This window comes from Procambarus clarkii, chromosome 42 (assembly GCF_040958095.1).
Source record: "Procambarus clarkii isolate CNS0578487 chromosome 42, FALCON_Pclarkii_2.0, whole genome shotgun sequence".
In the NCBI taxonomy this organism is placed as follows: domain Eukaryota; kingdom Metazoa; phylum Arthropoda; class Malacostraca; order Decapoda; family Cambaridae; genus Procambarus; species Procambarus clarkii.
In genome coordinates this window covers 38,766,735-38,789,084 of record NC_091191.1, presented here as the reverse complement: position 1 = coordinate 38,789,084, position 22,350 = coordinate 38,766,735, and positions in this window count along the sequence as shown.

Here is a 22,350-nt window from a genome sequence, read left to right as displayed (position 1 = left end):
TCCCTTATGTGATTTAAACAAAATATCATCGAATTAGGCAATATGTTGCACGTTTGTGAATTTTCAGTTTATTGTTATTAATTTATTATATATACGATAAAAATGATGCAAACACATAATTGGTTAGAAAATAACCTTAAATACTTTATTGGCAACCAATTACTTGCTTCTCGTTAAAATACTGTGTAAGATATTAAAAGGGGAGAAGTTCATTTTTTATTGCATATATCGACGTTTCAGCCGGATTAGAGCGGTTTTACGTGTACATCTTCCATTGGTAATATAAACGGAAAATCAGGAACATTTTCGTTAATTCTAAAGAACACACATCGATTTATATCATTTGTATTGGAAACAACATTTTAATATGTCTTTTCTGGGATCTAAGTAATACGAAACCTCGCCATATATTTTGTAGTTAAAATCCTCAAATTTGGTAATATAGTGACTTTTTTCACGTTTTTCATGTAGTGTGGTTTTACGTAAATATATTCGTTTATACCAATATTTCGACACTACTTCATGTTTTCTCACGATATGTGATTTAGCCTTCAAATCTCAGAATTTCGCATTATATTGCATTTTTTAGCAAGTTTTCTTGCATTTGGTTTGTATAAAAAAATCATCGAATTTAGCAATATTTTGACGTTTATCATCCCCATTTCCCTTATGTGATTTAAACAAAATATCATCGAATTAGGCAATATTTTGCCGTTTTTCCACGTTTTTGTGAATTTTCAGTTTATTGTTATTAATTCATTATATATACGATAAAAATGATGCAAACATATAATTGGTTAGAAATTACCCAGAAATACTTCATTATCAAACAACTATTTGTTTCTCGTTATGATACTGTGTAAGATATTTAAAAGGGGAGAAGTTCTGTTTTTATTGCATATATCGACGTTTCAGCCGGATTAGAGCGGTTTTACGTGTACATCTTCCATTGGTAATATAAACGGAAAATTAGGAACATTTTAGTTAATTCTAATGAAAACACATCGATTTATATCATTTCATTTTAAAATGTCTTTTCTGGGCTCTAAGTAATACGAAACCTCGCCATATAATTTGAAGTTAAAATCCTCAAATTTGGTAATATAGTGACTTTTTTCACGTTTTTCATGTAGTGTGATTTTACGTAAATATATTCGTTTATACCAATATTTCGACACTACTTCATGTTTTCTCACGATATGTGATTTAGCCTTCAAATCTCAGAATTTCGCATTATATTGCATTTTTTAGCTAGTTTTCTTGCATTTGGTTTGTATAAAAAATCATCGAATTTAGCAATATTTTGACGTTCATCATCCCCCATTTCCCTTACGTGATTTAAACAAAATATCATCGAATTAGGCAATATTTTGCCTTTTTTCCACGTTTTTGTGATTTTTCAGTTTATTGTTATTAATTCATTATATATACGATAAAAATGATGCAAACATATAATTGGTTAGAAATTACCCAGAAATACTTCATTATCAAACAACTATTTGTTTCTCGTTATGATACTGTGTAAGATATTTAAAAGGGGAGAAGTTCTGTTTTTATTGCATATATCGACGTTTCAGCCGGATTAGAGCGGTTTTACGTGTACATCTTCCATTGGTAATATAAACGGAAAATCAGGAACATTTTAGTTAATTCTAATGAAAACACATCGATTTATATCATTTCATTTTAAAATGTCTTTATTGGGCTCTAAGTAATACGAAACCTCGCCATATAATTTGAAGTTAAAATCCTCAAATTTGGTAATATAGTGACTTTTTTCACGTTTTTCATGTAGTGTGATTTTACGTAAATATATTCGTTTATACCAATATTTCGACACTACTTCATGTTTTCTCACGATATGTGATTTAGCCTTCAAATCTCAGAATTTCTCATTATATTGCATTTTTTAGCTAGTTTTCTTGCATTTGGTTTGCATAAAAAATCATTGAATTTAGCAATATTTTGGCGTTTATCATCCCCCTTTTCCCTTATGTGATTTAAACAAAATATCGAATTAGGCAATATTTTGCCTTTTTTCCACATTTTTGTGATTTTTCAGTTTATTGTTATTAATTCATTATATATACGATAAAAATGATGCAAACACATAATTAGTTACAAAATAACCTTAAATACTTCATTTGCAACCAATTACTTGTTTCTCGTTAAAATACTGTGTAAGATATTAAAAAGGATGAAGTTCTGTTTTTATTGCATATATCGACGTTTCAGCCGGATTAGAGCGGTTTTACGTGTACATCTTACATTGGTAATATAAACGGAAAATCAGGAACATTTTAGTTAATTCTAATGAAAACACATTGATTTTTATCATTTTTATTGGAAACAACATTTTAATATTTCTTTTCTGGGATCTAAGTAATACGAAACCTCGCCTTATAATTTGAAGTTAAAATCCTCAAATTTGGTAATATAGTGACTTTTTTCACGTTTTTCATGTAGTGTGATTTTACGTAAATATATTCGTTTGTACCAATATTTCGACACTACTTCATGTTTTCTCACGATATGTGATTTAACCTTCAAATCTCAGAATTTCGCATTATATTGCATTTTTTAGCTAGTTTTCTTGCAAAAATGATGCAAACATATAATTGGTTAGAAATTAACCAGAAATACTTCATTATCAACCAACTATTTGTTTCTCGTTATGATACTGTGTAAGATATTTAAAAGGGGAGAAGTTCTGTTTTTATAGCATATATCGACGTTTCAGCCGGATTAGAGCGGTTTTACGTGTACATCTTCCATTGGTAATATAAACGGAAAATGAGGAACATTTTAGTTAATTATAATGAAAATACATCGATTTATATAATTTGTATTGGAAACAACATTTTAAAATGTCTTTTCTGGGATCTAAGTAATACGAAACCTCGCCATATAATTTGTAGTTAAAATCCTCAAATTTGGTAATATAATGACTTTTTTCACTTTTTTTATGTAGTGTGATTTTACGTAAATATATTCGTTTATACCAATATTTCGGCACTACTTCATGTTTTCTCACGATATGTGATTTAGCCTTCAAATCTAAGAATTTCGCATAATATTGTATTTTTTAGCTAGTTTTCTTGCATTTGGTTTGTATAAAAATCATCGAATTTAGCAATATTTTGACGTTCATCATACCCCTTTTCCCTTATGTGATTTAAACAAAATATCATCGAATTAGGCAATATTTTGCCCTTGTTGCACTTTTTTGTGAATTTTCAGTTTATTGTTATTAATTTATTATATATACGATAAAAATGATGCAAACACATAATTGGTTAGAAAATAACCTTAAATACTTCATTGGCAACCAATTACTTGCTTCTCGTTAAAATACTGTGTAAGATATTAAAAGGGGAGAAGTTCATTTTTTATTGCATATATCGACGTTTCAGCAGGATTAGAGCGGTTTTATGTGTACATCTTCCATTGGTAATATAAACGGAAAATCAGGAACATTTTAGTTAATTCTAAAGAACACACATCGATTTATATCATTTGTATTGGAAACAACATTTTAATATGTCTTTTCTGGGATCTAAGTAATACGAAACCTCGCCATATAATTTGTAGTTAAAATCCTCAAATTTGGTAATATAGTGACTTTTTTCACGTTTTTCATGTAGTGTGATTTTACGTAAATATATTCGTTTATACCAATATTTCGACACTACTTCATGTTTTCTCACGATATGTGATTTAGCCTTCAAATCTCAGAATTTCGCATTATTTTGCATTTTTTAGCAAGTTTTCTTGCATTTGGTTTGTATAAAAAAATCATCGAATTTAGCAATATTTTGACGTTTATCATCCCCATTTCCCTTATGTGATTTAAACAAAATATCATCGAATTAGGCAATATTTTGCCGTTTTTCCACGTTTTTGTGAATTTTCAGTTTATTGTTATTAATTCATTATATATACGAAAAAAATGATGCAAACATATAATTGGTTAGAAATTACCCAGAAATACTTCATTATCAAACAACTATTTGTTTCTCATTATGATACTGTGTAAGATATTTAAAAGGGGAGAAGTTTTGTTTTTATTGCATATATCGACGTTTCAGCCGGATTAGAGCGGTTTTACGTGTACATCTTCCATTGGTAATATAAACGGAAAATCAGGAACATTTTAGTTAATTCTAATGAAAACACATTGATTTTTATCTTGGAAACAACATTTTAATATGTCTTTTCTGGGATCTAAGTAATACGAAACCTCGCCATATAATTTGAAGTTAAAATCCTCATATTTGGTAATATAGTGACTTTTTTCACGTTTTTCATGTAGTGTGATTTTACGTAAATATATTCGATTATACCAATATTTCGATATTACTTCATGTTTTCTCTCGATATGTGATTTGGCCTTCAAATCTCAGAATTTCGCAAATTATTGCATTTTTTAGCAAGTTTTCTTGCATTTTGTTTTGTACTAAAAATCATCGAATTTAGTAATATTTTGACGTTTATCATCCCTCATTTCCTTTACGTGATTTAAACAAAATATTATCGAATTAGGCAATATTTTGCCGTTTTTCCACGTTTTTGTGAATTTTCAGTTTATTGATATTAATTTATTATATATACGATAAACATTATGCAAACACATAATTGGTTAGAAAATATCCTTAAATACTTCATTTTCAATCAACTGTTTGTTTCTCGTTAAAATACTGTGTAAGATATTGGCAGAGGAAAAGTTCTGTTTTAATTGCATATATCGACGTTTCAGCCGGATTAGAGCGGTTTTACGTGTACATCTTCCATTGGTAATATAAACGGAAAATCAGGAACATTTTAGTTAATTCTAATGAAAACACATCGATTTATATCATTTCATTTTAAAATGTCTTTATTGGGCTCTAAGTAATACGAAACCTCGCCATATAATTTGAAGTTAAAATCCTCAAATTTGGTAATATAGTGACTTTTTTCACGTTTTTCATGTAGTGTGATTTTACGTAAATATATTCGTTTGTACCAATATTTCGACACTACTTCATGTTTTCTCACGATATGTGATTTAACCTTCAAATCTCAGAATATCGCATTATATTGCATTTTTTAGCTAGTTTTCTTGCAAAAATGATGCAAACATATAATTGGTTAGAAATTAACCAGAAATACTTCATTATCAACCAATTATTTGTTTCTCGTTATGATACTGTGTAAGATATTTAAAAGGGGAGAAGTTCTGTTTTTATAGCATATATCGACGTTTCAGCCGGATTAGAGCGGTTTTACGTGTACATCTTCCATTGGTAATATAAACGGAAAATGAGGAACATTTTAGTTAATTATAATGAAAATACATCGATTTATATAATTTGTATTGGAAACAACATTTTAAAATGTCTTTTCTGGGATCTAAGTAATACGAAACCTCGCCATATAATTTGTAGTTAAAATCCTCAAATTTGGTAATATAATGACTTTTTTCACGTTTTTTATGTAGTGTGATTTTACGTAAATATATTCGTTTATACCAATATTTCGGCACTACTTCATGTTTTCTCACGATATGTGATTTAGCCTTCAAATCTAAGAATTTCGCATAATATTGTATTTTTTAGCTAGTTTTCTTGCATTTGGTTTGTATAAAAATCATCGAATTAACAATATTTTGACGTTCATCATACCCCTTTTCCCTTATGTGATTTAAACAAAATATCATCGAATTAGGCAATATTCTGCCCTTGTTTCACTTTTTTGTGAATTTTCAGTTTATTGTTATTAATTTATTATATATACGATAAAAATGATGCAAACACATAATTGGTTAGAAAATAACCTTAAATACTTCATTGGCAACCAATTACTTGCTTCTCGTTAAAATACTGTGTAAGATATTAAAAGGGGAGAAGTTCATTTTGTATTGCATATATCGACGTTTCAGCAGGATTAGAGCGGTTTTATGTGTACATCTTCCATTGGTAATATAAACGGAAAATCAGGAACATTTTAGTTAATTCTAAAGAACACACATCGATTTATATCATTTGTATTGGAAACAACATTTTAATATGTCTTTTCTGGGATCTAAGTAATACGAAACCTCGCCATATAATTTGTAGTTAAAATCCTCAAATTTGGTAATATAGTGACTTTTTTCACGTTTTTCATGTAGTGTGATTTTACGTAAATATATTCGTTTATACCAATATTTCGACACTACTTCATGTTTTCTCACGATATGTGATTTAGCCTTCAAATCTCAGAATTTCGCATTATATTGCATTTTTTAGCAAGTTTTCTTGCATTTGGTTTGTATAAAAAAATCATCGAATTTAGCAATATTTTGACGTTTATCATCCCCATTTCCCTTATGTGATTTAAACAAAATATCATCGAATTAGGCAATATTTTGCCGTTTTTCCACGTTTTTGTGAATTTTCAGTTTATTGTTATTAATTCATTATATATACGAAAAAAATGATGCAAACATATAATTGGTTAGAAATTACCCAGAAATACTTCATTATCAAACAACTATTTGTTTCTCATTATGATACTGTGTAAGATATTTAAAAGGGGAGAAGTTTTGTTTTTATTGCATATATCGACGTTTCAGCCGGATTAGAGCGGTTTTACGTGTACATCTTCCATTGGTAATATAAACGGAAAATCAGGAACATTTTAGTTAATTCTAATGAAAACACATTGATTTTTATCTTGGAAACAACATTTTAATATGTCTTTTCTGGGATCTAAGTAATACGAAACCTCGCCATATAATTTGAAGTTAAAATCCTCATATTTGGTAATATAGTGACTTTTTTCACGTTTTTCATGTAGTGTGATTTTACGTAAATATATTCGATTATACCAATATTTCGATATTACTTCATGTTTTCTCTCGATATGTGATTTGGCCTTCAAATCTCAGAATTTCGCAAATTATTGCATTTTTTAGCAAGTTTTCTTGCATTTTGTTTTGTACTAAAAATCATCGAATTTAGTAATATTTTGACGTTTATCATCCCTCATTTCCTTTACGTGATTTAAACAAAATATTATCGAATTAGGCAATATTTTGCCGTTTTTCCACGTTTTTGTGAATTTTCAGTTTATTGATATTAATTTATTATATATACGATAAACATTATGCAAACACATAATTGGTTAGAAAATATCCTTAAATACTTCATTTTCAATCAACTGTTTGTTTCTCGTTAAAATACTGTGTAAGATATTGGCAGAGGAGAAGTTCTGTTTTTATTGCATATATCGACGTTTCAGCCGGATTAGAGCGGTTTTACGTGTACATCTTCCATTGGTAATATAAACGGAAAATCAGGAACATTTTAGTTAATTCTAATGAAAACACATCGATTTATATCATTTCATTTTAAAATGTCTTTATTGGGCTCTAAGTAATACGAAACCTCGCCATATAATTTGAAGTTAAAATCCTCAAATTTGGTAATATAGTGACTTTTTTCACGTTTTTCATGTAGTGTGATTTTACGTAAATATATTCGTTTATACCAATATTTCGACACTACTTCATGTTTTCTCACGATATGTGATTTAGCCTTCAAATCTCAGAATTTCTCATTATATTGCATTTTTTAGCTAGTTTTCTTGCATTTGGTTTGCATAAAAAATCATTGAATTTAGCAATATTTTGGCGTTTATCATCCCCCTTTTCCCTTATGTGATTTAAACAAAATATCGAATTAGGCAATATTTTGCCTTTTTTCCACATTTTTGTGATTTTTCAGTTTATTGTTAATAATTCATTATATATACGATAAAAATGATGCAAACACATAATTAGTTACAAAATAACCTTAAATACTTCATTTGCAACCAATTACTTGTTTCTCGTTAAAATACTGTGTAAGATATTAAAAAGGATGAAGTTCTGTTTTTATTGCATATATCGACGTTTCAGCCGGATTAGAGCGGTTTTACGTGTACATCTTACATTGGTAATATAAACGGAAAATCAGGAACATTTTAGTTAATTCTAATGAAAACACATTGATTTTTATCATTTTTATTGGAAACAACATTTTAATATTTCTTTTCTGGGATCTAAGTAATACGAAACCTCGCCTTATAATTTGAAGTTAAAATCCTCAAATTTGGTAATATAGTGACTTTTTTCACGTTTTTCATGTAGTGTGATTTTACGTAAATATATTCGTTTGTACCAATATTTCGACACTACTTCATGTTTTCTCACGATATGTGATTTAGCCTTCAAATCTCAGAATTTCGCATTATATTGCATTTTTTAGCTAGTTTTCTTGCATTTGGTTTACATAAAAAATCATCGAATTTAGCAATATTTTGACGTTTATCATCCCCCATTTCCCTTATGTGATTTAAACAAAATATCATCGAATTAGGCAATATTTTGCCGTTTTTCCACGTTTTTGTGAATTTTCAGTTTATTGTTATTAATTCATTATAATTACGATAAAAATGATGCAAACATATAATTGGTTAGAAATTAACCATAAATACTTCATTATCAACCAACTATTTGTTTCTCGTTATCATACTGTGTAAGATATTTAAAAGGGGAGAAGTTCTGTTTTTATTGCATATATCGACGTTTCAGCCGGATTAGAGCGGTTTTACGTGTACATCTTCCATTGGTAATATAAACGGAAAATCAGGAACATTTTAGTTAATTCTAATGAAAACACATTGATTTTTATCATTTGTATTGGAAACAACATTTTAATGTCTTTTTTGGGATCTAAGTAATACGAAACCTCGCCATATAATTTGAAGTTAAAATCCTCAAATTTGGTATTATAGTGACTTTTTTCACGTTTTTCATGTAGTGTGATTTTACGTAAATATACTCGATTATACCAATATTTCGATATTACTTCATGTTTTCTCACGATATGTGATTTGGCCTTCAAATCTCAGAATTTCGCATAATATTGCATTTTTTAGCAAGTTTTCTTGCATTTTGTTCTGTACTAAAAATCATCGAATTGAGCAATATTTTGACGTTTATCATCCCCTTTTTCCTTTATGTGATTTAAACAAAATATCATCGAATTAAGCAATATTTTGCCGTTTTTCCACGTTTTTGTGAATTTTCAGTTTATTGTTATTAATTTATTATATATACGATAAAAATAATGCAAACATATAATTGGTTAGAAATTAACCAGAAATACTTCATTATCAACCAACTATTTGTTTCTCGTTATGATACTGTGTAAGATATTTAAAAGGTGAGAAGTTCTGTATTTATAGCATATATCGACGTTTCAGCCGGATTAGAGCGGTTTTACGTGTACATCTTCCATTGGTAATATAAACGGAAAATCAGGAACATTTTAGTTAATTCTAATGAAAACACATCGATTTATATCATTTGTATTGGAAACTACATTTTAATTTGACTTTTCTGGGATCTAAGTAATACGAAACCTCGCCATATAATTTGTAGTTAAAATCCTCAAATTTGGTAATATAGTGACTTTTTTCACGTTTTTCATGAAGTGTGATTTTACGTAAATATATTCGTTTATACCAATATTTCGACACTACTTCATGTTTTCTCACGATATGTGATTTAGCCTTCAAATCTCAGAATTTCGCATTATATTGCATTTTTTAGCTAGTTTTCTTGCATTTGGTTTGTATAAAATATCATCGAATTTAGCAATATTTTGACGTTTATCATCCCCTATTTCCCTTATGTGATTTAAAGAAAATATAATCGAATTAGGCAATATTTTGCCGTTTTTCCACGTTTTTGTAAATTTTCAGTGTATTGTTATTAATTCATTATATATACGATAAAAATGATGCAAACATATAATTGGTTAGAAATTAACCAGAAATACTTCATTATCACCCAACTATTTGTTTCTCGTTATTATACTGTGTAAGATATTTAAAAGGGGAGAAGTTCTGTTTTTATAACATATATCGACGTTTCAGCCGGATTAGAGCGGTTTTACGTGTACATCTTCCATTGGTAAAATAAACGGAAAATCAGGAACATTTTAGTTAATTCTAATGAAAACACATTGATTTTTATCATTTGTATTGGAAACAATATTTAAAATGTCTTTTCTGGGATCTAAGTAATACGAAACCTCGCCATATAATTTGTAGTTAAAATCCTCAAATTTGGTAATATAATGACTTTTTCACGGTTTTCATGTAGTGTGATTTTACGTAAATATATTCGTTAATACCAATTTTCTACACAACTTCTTGTTTTCTCACGATATGTGATTTAGCCTTCAAATCTCAGAATTTCGCATTATTTTGCATTTTTTAGCTAGTTTTCTTGCATTTGGTTTGTATAAAAAATCACCGAATTTAGCAATATTTTGACGTTCATGATCCCCCTTTTCCCTTATGTGATTTAAACAAAATATCATCGAATTAGGCAATATTTTGCCTTTTTTCCACGTTTTTGTGAATTTTCAGTTTATTGTTATTAATTCATTAAATATACGATAAAAATGATGCAAATACATAATTGGTTACAAAATAACCTTAAATACTTCATTTGCAACCAATTACTTGTTTCTCGTTAAAATACAGTGTAAGATATTAAAAGGGATGAAGTTCTGTTTTTATTGCATATATCGACGTTTCAGCCGGATTAGAGCGGTTTTACGTGTACATCTTACATTGGTAATATAAACGGAAAATCAGGAAAATTTTAGTTAATTCTAATGAAAACACATTGATTTTTATCATTTGTATTGGAAACAACATTTTAATATGTCTTTTCTGGGATCTAAGTAATACGAAACCTCGCCATATAATTTGAAGTTAAAATCCTCAAATTTGGTAATATAGTGACTTTTTTGACGTTTTTCATGTAGTGTGATTTTACGTAAATATAGTCGTTTATACCAATATTTCGGCACTACTTCATGTTTTCTCACGATATGTGATTTAGCCTTCAAATCTCAGAATTTCGCATAATATTGCATTTTTTAGCTAGTTTTCTTGCATTTTGTTTTGTACTGAAAATCATCGAATTTAGCAATATTTTGACGTTTATCATCCTTCTTTTCCTTTATGTGATTTAAACAAAATATCATCGAATTAGGCAATATTTTGCCGTTTTTCCACGTTTTTGTGAATTTTCAGTTTATTGATATTAATTTATTATATATAAGATAAAAATTATGCAAACACATAATTGGATAGAAAATATCCTTAAATACTTCATTTTTAATCAACTGTTTGTTTCTCGTTAAAATACTGTGTAAAATATTGTAAGAGGAGAAGTTCTGTTTTTATTGCATATATCGACGTTTCAGCCGGATTAGAGCGGTTTTACGTGTACATCTTCCATTGGTAATATAAACGGAAAATCAGGAACATTTTAGTTAATTCTAATGAAAACACATCGATTTATATCATTTCATTTTAAAATGTCTTTTCTGGGCTCTAAGTAATTCGAAACCTCGCCATATAATTTGAAGGTAAAATCCTCAAATTTGGTAATATAGTGACTTTTTTCACGTTTTTCATGTAGTGTGTTTTTACGTAAATATATTCGTTTATACCAATATTTCGACACTACTTCATGTTTTCTCACGATATGTGATTTAGCCTTCAAATCTCAGAATTTCGCATTATATTGCATTTTTTAGCAAGTTTTCTTGCATTTGGTTTGTATAAAAAATCATCGAATTTAGCAATATTTTGACGTTTATCATCCCCCTTTTCCCTTATGTGATTTAAATAAAATATCATCGAATTAGGCAATATTTTGCCTTTTTTCCACGTTTTTGTGATTTTTCAGTTTATTGTTTTTAATTCATTATATATACGATAAAAATGATGCAAACACATAATTAGTTACAAAATAACCTTAAATACTTCATTTGCAACTAATTACTTGTTTCTCGTTAAAATACTGTGTAAGATATTAAAAGGGATGAAGTTCTGTTTTTATTGCATATATCGACGTTTCAGCCGGATAAGAGCGGTTTTACGTGTACATCTTACATTGGTAATATAAACGGAAAATCAGGAACATTTTAGTTAATTCTAATGAAAACACATTGATTTATATCATTTGTATTGGAAACATCATTTTAATTTGTCTTTTCTGGGATCTAAGTAATACGAAACCTCGCCATATAATTTGTAGTTAAAATCCTCAAATTTGGTAATATAGTGACTTTTTTCACGTTTTTCATGTAGTGTGATTTTACGTAAATATACTCGATTATACCAATATTTCGATATTACTTCATGTTTTCTCACGATATGTGATTTGGCCTTCAAATCTCAGAATTTCGCATAATATTGCATTTTTTAGCAAGATTTCTTGCATTTTGTTCTGTACTAAAAATCATCGAATTTAGCAATATTTTGACGTTTATCATCCCCCTTTTCCTTTATGTGATTTAAACAAAATATCATCGAATTAGGCAATATTTTGCCGTTTTTCCACGTTTTTGTGAATTTTCAGTTTATTGTTATTAATTTATTATATATACGATAAAAATAATGCAAACATATAATTGGTTAGAAATTAACCAGAAATACTTCATTATCAACCAACTATTTGTTTCTCGTTATGATACTGTGTAAGATATTTAAAAGGGGAGAAGTTCTGTATTTATAGCATATATCGACGTTTCAGCCGGATTAGAGCGGTTTTACGTGTACATCTTCCATTGGTAATATAAACGGAAAATCAGGAACATTTAAGTTAATTCTAATGAAAACACATCGATTTATATCATTTGTATTGGAAACAACATTTTAATTTGTCTTTTCTGGGATCTAAGTAATACGAAACCTCGCCATATAATTTGTAGTTAAAATCCTCAAATTTGGTAATATAGTGACTTTTTTCACGTTTTTCATGTAGTGTGATTTTAAGTAAATATATTCGTTTATACCAATATTTCGACACTACTTCATGTTTTCTCACGATATGTGATTTAGCCTTCAAATCTCAGAATTTCGCATTAAATTGCATTTTTTAGCTAGTTTTCTTGCATTTGGTTTGTATAAAAAAATCATCGAATTTAGCAATATTTTGACGTTTATCATCCCCCATTTCCCTTATGTGATTTAAAGAAAATATCATCGAATTAGGCAATATTTTGCCGTTTTTCCACGTTTTTGTAAATTTTCAGTTTATTGTTATTAATTCATTATATATACGATAAAAATGATGCAAACATATAATTGGTTAGAAATTAACCAGAAATACTTCATTATCAACCAACTATTTGTTTCTCGTTATGATACTGTGTAAGATATTTAAAAGGGGAGAAGTTCTGTTTTTATAACATATATCGACGTTTCAGCCGGATTAGAGCGGTTTTACGTGTACATCTTCCATTGGTAATATAAAGGGAAATCAGGAACATTTTAGTTAATTCTTATGAAAACACATTGATTTTTATCATTTGTATTGGAAACAACATTTTAATATGTCTTTTCTGGGATCTAAGTAGTACGAAACCTCGCCATATAATTTGAAGTTAAAATCCTCAAATTTGGTAATATAGTGACTTTTTTCACGTTTTTCATGTAGTGTGATTTTACGTAAATATATTCGTTTATACCAATATTTCGATAATACTTCATGTTTTCTCACGATATGTGATTTGGCCTTCAAATCTCAGAATTTCGCATAATATTGTATTTTTTAGCTAGTTTTCTTGCATTTTGTTTTGTACTAAAAATCATCGAATTTAGCATTATTTTAACGTTCATCATCCCCCTTTTCCTTTATGTGATTTAAACAAAATATCATCGAATTAGGCAATATTTTGCCTTTTTTCCACGTTTTTGTGAATTTTCAGTTTATTGTTATTAATTTATTATATATACGATAAAAATGATGCAAACACATAATTGGTTAGAAAATAACCTTAAATTCTTCATTGGCAACCAATTACTTGCTTCTCGTTAAAATACTGTGTAAGATATTAAAAGGGGAGAAGTTCATTTTTTATTGCATATATCGACGTTTCAGCCGGATTAGAGCGGATTTACTTGTACATCTTCCATTGGTAATATAAACGGAAAATCAGGAACATTTTAGTTAATTCTAATGAACACAAATCGATTTATATCAATTGTATTGGAAACAACATTTTAATATGTCTTTTCTGGGATCTAAGTAATACGAAACCTCGCTATATAATTTGTAGTTGAAATCCTCAAATTTGGTAATATAGTGACTTTTTCACGTTTTTCATGTAGTGTGATTTTACGTAAATATATTCGTTTATACCAATATTTCGACACTACTTCATGTTTTCTCACGATATGTGATTTGGCCTTCAAATCTCAGAATTTCGCATTATATTGCATTTTTTAGCTAGTTTTCTTGCATTTGGTTTGTATAAAAAATCATCGAATTTAGCAATATTTTGACGTTTATCATCCCCCATTTCCCTTATGTGATTTAAACAAAATATCATCGAATTAGGCAATATTTTGCCGTTTTTCCACGTTTTTGTGAATTTTCAGTTTATTGTTATTAATTCAATATATATACCATAAAAATGATGCAAACATATAATTGGTTAGAAATTAACCAGAAATACTTCATTATCAACCAACTATTTGTTTCTCGTTATTATACTGTGTAAGATATTTAAAAGGGGGAGAAGTTCTGTTTTTATTGCATATATCGACGTTTCAGCCGGATTAGAGCGGTTTTACGTGTACATCTTCCATTGGTAATATAAACGGAAAATCAGGAACATTTTAGTTAATTCTAATGAAAACACATCGATTTATATCATTTGTATTGGAAACAACATTTTAATATGTCTTTTCTGGGATCTAAGTAGTACGAAACCTCGCCATATAATTTGAAGTTAAAATCCTCAAATTTGGTAATATAGTGACTTATTTCACGTTTTCCTTTTAGTTTGATTTTACATAAATAATTCGATTATACCAATATTTCGATATTACTTCATGTTTTCTCACGATATGTGGTTTGGTCTTCAAAAATCAGAATTTCGCATAATATTGCATTTTTTAGCAAGTTTTCTTGCATTTTGTTTTGTACTTAAAATCATCGAATTTAGCAATATTTTGACGTTCATCATCCCCCTTTTCCTTAATGTGACTTAAACAAAATATCATCGAATTAGGCAATATTTTGACGTTTTTCGACGTTTTTGTGAATTTTCAGTTTATTGTTATTAATTTATTATATATACGATAAAAATGATGCAAACACATAATTGGATAGAAAATATATTTACATACTTCATTTTCAATCAACTGTTTGTTTCTCGTTAAAATACTGTGTAAGATATTGTAAGAGGAGAAGTTCTGTTTTTTTGCATGTTTCGACGTTTCAGCCTGATTAGAGCGGTTTTACGTGTACATCTTCCATTGGTAATATAAACGGAAAATCAGGAACATTTTAGTTAATTCTAATTAAAACACATTGATTTTTATCATTTGTATTGGAAACAACATTTTAATGTCTTTTCTGGGATCTAAGTAATACGAAACCTCGCCATATAATTTGAAGTTAAAATACTCAAATTTGGTAATATAGTGACTTATTTCACGTTTTTCATGCAGTTCGATTTTACGAAAATATATTCGATTATACCAATATTTCGATATTACTTCATGTTTTCTCACGATATGTGATTTGGCCTTCAAATCTCAGAATTTCGCATTATATTGCATTTTTAGCAAGTTTTCTTGCATTTTGTTTTGTACTAAAAATCATCGAATTTAGCAATATTTTGACGTTTATCATCCCCCTTTTTCTTTGTGATTTAAACAAAATATCATCGAATTAGGCAATATTTTGCCGTTTTTCCAAGTTTTTGTGAACTTTCAGTTTATTGTTATTAATTTATTATATATACGATAAAAATGATGCAAACACATAATTGGTTAGAAAATAACCTTAAATACTTCATTTTCAATCAACTGTTTGTTTCTCGTTAAAATACTGTGTAAGATATTGAAAGGGGAGAAGTTCTGTTTTTATTGCATATATCGACGTTTCAGCCGGATTAGAGCGGTATTACGTGTACATCTTCCATTGGTAATATAAACGGAAAATCAGGAACATTTTAGTTAATTCTAATAAAAACACATCGATTTATATCATTTGTATTGGAAACAACATTTTAAAATGTCTTTTCTAGGATCTAAGTAATACGAAACCTCGCCATATAATTTGAAGTTAAAATCCTCAAATTTGGTAATATAGTGAATTTTTTCACGTTTTTCATGTAGTGTGATTTTACGTAAATATATTCGTTTATCCCAACATTTCGGCACTACTTCATGTTTTCTCACGATATGTGATTTAGCCTTCAAACCTCAGAATTTCGCATAATATTGTATTTTTTAGCTAGTTTTCTTGCATTTGGTTTGTATAAAAAATCATCGAATTTAGGAATATTTTGACGTTCATCATCCCCCTTTTCCCTTATGTGATTTAAACAAAATATCATCGAATTAGGCAATATTTTGCCTTTTTTCCACGTTTTTGTGATTTTTCAGTTTATTGTTTTTAATTCATTATATATACGATAAAAATGATGCAAACACATAATTAGTTACAAAATAACCTTAAATACTTCATTTGCAACTAATTACTTGTTTCTCGTTAAAATACTGTGTAAGATATTAAAAGGGATGAAGTTCTGTTTTTATTGCATATATCGACGTTTCAGCCGGATAAGAGCGGTTTTACGTGTACATCTTACATTGGTAATATAAACGGAAAATCAGGAACATTTTAGTTAATTCTAATGAAAACACATTGATTTATATCATTTGTATTGGAAACAACATTTTAATTTGTCTTTTCTGGGATCTAAGTAATACGAAACCTCGCCATATAATTTGTAGTTAAAATCCTCAAATTTGGTAATATAGTGACTTTTTTCACGTTTTTCATGTAGTGTGATTTTACGTAAATATACTCGATTATACCAATATTTCGATATTACTTCATGTTTTCTCACGATATGTGATTTGGCCTTCAAATCTCAGAATTTCGCATAATATTGCATTTTTTAGCAAGATTTCTTGCATTTTGTTCTGTACTAAAAATCATCGAATTTAGCAATATTTTGACGTTTATCATCCCCCTTTTCCTTTATGTGATTTAAACAAAATATCATCGAATTAGGCAATATTTTGCCGTTTTTCCACGTTTTTGTGAATTTTCAGTTTATTGTTATTAATTTATTATATATACGATAAAAATAATGCAAACATATAATTGGTTAGAAATTAACCAGAAATACTTCATTATCAACCAACTATTTGTTTCTCGTTATGATACTGTGTAAGATATTTAAAAGGGGAGAAGTTCTGTATTTATAGCATATATCGACGTTTCAGCCGGATTAGAGCGGTTTTACGTGTACATCTTCCATTGGTAATATAAACGGAAAATCAGGAACATTTAAGTTAATTCTAATGAAAACACATCGATTTATATCATTTGTATTGGAAACAACATTTTAATTTGTCTCTTCTGGGATCTAAGTAATACGAAACCTCGCCATATAATTTGTAGTTAAAATCCTCAAATTTGGTAATATAGTGACTTTTTTCACGTTTTTCATGTAGTGTGATTTTAAGTAAATATATTCGTTTATACCAATATTTCGACACTACTTCATGTTTTCTCACGATATGTGATTTAGCCTTCAAATCTCAGAATTTCGCATTATATTGCATTTTTTAGCTAGTTTTCTTGCATTTGGTTTGTATAAAAAAATCATCGAATTTAGCAATATTTTGACGTTTATCATCCCCCATTTCCCTTATGTGATTTAAAGAAAATATCATCGAATTAGGCAATATTTTGCCGTTTTTCCACGTTTTTGTAAATTTTCAGTTTATTGTTATTAATTCATTATATATACGATAAAAATGATGCAAACATATAATTGGTTAGAAATTAACCAGAAATACTTCATTATCAACCAACTATTTGTTTCTCGTTATGATACTGTGTAAGATATTTAAAAGGGGAGAAGTTCTGTTTTTATAACATATATCGACGTTTCAGCCGGATTAGAGCGGTTTTACGTGTACATCTTCCATTGGTAATATAAAGGGAAATCAGGAACATTTTAGTTAATTCTTATGAAAACACATTGATTTTTATCATTTGTATTGGAAACAACATTTTAATATGTCTTTTCTGGGATCTAAGTAGTACGAAACCTCGCCATATAATTTGAAGTTAAAATCCTCAAATTTGGTAATATAGTGACTTTTTTCACGTTTTTCATGTAGTGTGATTTTACGTAAATATATTCGTTTATACCAATATTTCGATAATACTTCATGTTTTCTCACGATATGTGATTTGGCCTTCAAATCTCAGAATTTCGCATAATATTGTATTTTTTAGCTAGTTTTCTTGCATTTTGTTTTGTACTAAAAATCATCGAATTTAGCATTATTTTAACGTTCATCATCCCCCTTTTCCTTTATGTGATTTAAACAAAATATCATCGAATTAGGCAATATTTTGCCTTTTTTCCACGTTTTTGTGAATTTTCAGTTTATTGTTATTAATTTATTATATATACGATAAAAATGATGCAAACACATAATTGGTTAGAAAATAACCTTAAATTCTTCATTGGCAACCAATTACTTGCTTCTCGTTAAAATACTGTGTAAGATATTAAAAGGGGAGAAGTTCATTTTTTATTGCATATATCGACGTTTCAGCCGGATTAGAGCGGATTTACTTGTACATCTTCCATTGGTAATATAAACGGAAAATCAGGAACATTTTAGTTAATTCTAATGAACACAAATCGATTTATATCAATTGTATTGGAAACAACATTTTAATATGTCTTTTCTGGGATCTAAGTAATACGAAACCTCGCTATATAATTTGTAGTTGAAATCCTCAAATTTGGTAATATAGTGACTTTTTCACGTTTTTCATGTAGTGTGATTTTACGTAAATATATTCGTTTATACCAATATTTCGACACTACTTCATGTTTTCTCACGATATGTGATTTGGCCTTCAAATCTCAGAATTTCGCATTATATTGCATTTTTTAGCTAGTTTTCTTGCATTTGGTTTGTATAAAAAATCATCGAATTTAGCAATATTTTGACGTTTATCATCCCCCATTTCCCTTATGTGATTTAAACAAAATATCATCGAATTAGGCAATATTTTGCCGTTTTTCCACGTTTTTGTGAATTTTCAGTTTATTGTTATTAATTCAATATATATACCATAAAAATGATGCAAACATATAATTGGTTAGAAATTAACCAGAAATACTTCATTATCAACCAACTATTTGTTTCTCGTTATTATACTGTGTAAGATATTTAAAAGGGGGAGAAGTTCTGTTTTTATTGCATATATCGACGTTTCAGCCGGATTAGAGCGGTTTTACGTGTACATCTTCCATTGGTAATATAAACGGAAAATCAGGAACATTTTAGTTAATTCTAATGAAAACACATCGATTTATATCATTTGTATTGGAAACAACATTTTAATATGTCTTTTCTGGGATCTAAGTAGTACGAAACCTCGCCATATAATTTGAAGTTAAAATCCTCAAATTTGGTAATATAGTGACTTATTTCACGTTTTCCTTTTAGTTTGATTTTACATAAATAATTCGATTATACCAATATTTCGATATTACTTCATGTTTTCTCACGATATGTGGTTTGGTCTTCAAAAATCAGAATTTCGCATAATATTGCATTTTTTAGCAAGTTTTCTTGCATTTTGTTTTGTACTTAAAATCATCGAATTTAGCAATATTTTGACGTTCATCATCCCCCTTTTCCTTAATGTGACTTAAACAAAATATCATCGAATTAGGCAATATTTTGACGTTTTTCGACGTTTTTGTGAATTTTCAGTTTATTGTTATTAATTTATTATATATACGATAAAAATGATGCAAACACATAATTGGATAGAAAATATATTTACATACTTCATTTTCAATCAACTGTTTGTTTCTCGTTAAAATACTGTGTAAGATATTGTAAGAGGAGAAGTTCTGTTTTTTTGCATGTTTCGACGTTTCAGCCTGATTAGAGCGGTTTTACGTGTACATCTTCCATTGGTAATATAAACGGAAAATCAGGAACATTTTAGTTAATTCTAATTAAAACACATTGATTTTTATCATTTGTATTGGAAACAACATTTTAATGTCTTTTCTGGGATCTAAGTAATACGAAACCTCGCCATATAATTTGAAGTTAAAATACTCAAATTTGGTAATATAGTGACTTATTTCACGTTTTTCATGCAGTTCGATTTTACGAAAATATATTCGATTATACCAATATTTCGATATTACTTCATGTTTTCTCACGATATGTGATTTGGCCTTCAAATCTCAGAATTTCGCATTATATTGCATTTTTAGCAAGTTTTCTTGCATTTTGTTTTGTACTAAAAATCATCGAATTTAGCAATATTTTGACGTTTATCATCCCCCTTTTTCTTTGTGATTTAAACAAAATATCATCGAATTAGGCAATATTTTGCCGTTTTTCCAAGTTTTTGTGAACTTTCAGTTTATTGTTATTAATTTATTATATATACGATAAAAATGATGCAAACACATAATTGGTTAGAAAATAACCTTAAATACTTCATTTTCAATCAACTGTTTGTTTCTCGTTAAAATACTGTGTAAGATATTGAAAGGGGAGAAGTTCTGTTTTTATTGCATATATCGACGTTTCAGCCGGATTAGAGCGGTATTACGTGTACATCTTCCATTGGTAATATAAACGGAAAATCAGGAACATTTTAGTTAATTCTAATAAAAACACATCGATTTATATCATTTGTATTGGAAACAACATTTTAAAATGTCTTTTCTAGGATCTAAGTAATACGAAACCTCGCCATATAATTTGAAGTTAAAATCCTCAAATTTGGTAATATAGTGAATTTTTTCACGTTTTTCATGTAGTGTGATTTTACGTAAATATATTCGTTTATCCCAACATTTCGGCACTACTTCATGTTTTCTCACGATATGTGATTTAGCCTTCAAACCTCAGAATTTCGCATAATATTGTATTTTTTAGCTAGTTTTCTTGCATTTGGTTTGTATAAAAAATCATCGAATTTAGGAATATTTTGACGTTCATCATCCCCCTTTTCCCTTATGTGATTTAAACAAAATATCATCGAATTAGGCAATATTTTGCCTTTTTTCCACGTTTTTGTGATTTTTCAGTTTATTGTTTTTAATTCATTATATATACGATAAAAATGATGCAAACACATAATTAGTTACAAAATAACCTTAAATACTTCATTTGCAACTAATTACTTGTTTCTCGTTAAAATACTGTGTAAGATATTAAAAGGGATGAAGTTCTGTTTTTATTGCATATATCGACGTTTCAGCCGGATAAGAGCGGTTTTACGTGTACATCTTACATTGGTAATATAAACGGAAAATCAGGAACATTTTAGTTAATTCTAATGAAAACACATTGATTTATATCATTTGTATTGGAAACAACATTTTAATTTGTCTTTTCTGGGATCTAAGTAATACGAAACCTCGCCATATAATTTGTAGTTAAAATCCTCAAATTTGGTAATATAGTGACTTTTTTCACGTTTTTCATGTAGTGTGATTTTACGTAAATATACTCGATTATACCAATATTTCGATATTACTTCATGTTTTCTCACGATATGTGATTTGGCCTTCAAATCTCAGAATTTCGCATAATATTGCATTTTTTAGCAAGATTTCTTGCATTTTGTTCTGTACTAAAAATCATCGAATTTAGCAATATTTTGACGTTTATCATCCCCCTTTTCCTTTATGTGATTTAAACAAAATATCATCGAATTAGGCAATATTTTGCCGTTTTTCCACGTTTTTGTGAATTTTCAGTTTATTGTTATTAATTTATTATATATACGATAAAAATAATGCAAACATATAATTGGTTAGAAATTAACCAGAAATACTTCATTATCAACCAACTATTTGTTTCTCGTTATGATACTGTGTAAGATATTTAAAAGGGGAGAAGTTCTGTATTTATAGCATATATCGACGTTTCAGCCGGATTAGAGCGGTTTTACGTGTACATCTTCCATTGGTAATATAAACGGAAAATCAGGAACATTTAAGTTAATTCTAATGAAAACACATCGATTTATATCATTTGTATTGGAAACAACATTTTAATTTGTCTTTTCTGGGATCTAAGTAATACGAAACCTCGCCATATAATTTGTAGTTAAAATCCTCAAATTTGGTAATATAGTGACTTTTTTCACGTTTTTCATGTAGTGTGATTTTAAGTAAATATATTCGTTTATACCAATATTTCGACACTACTTCATGT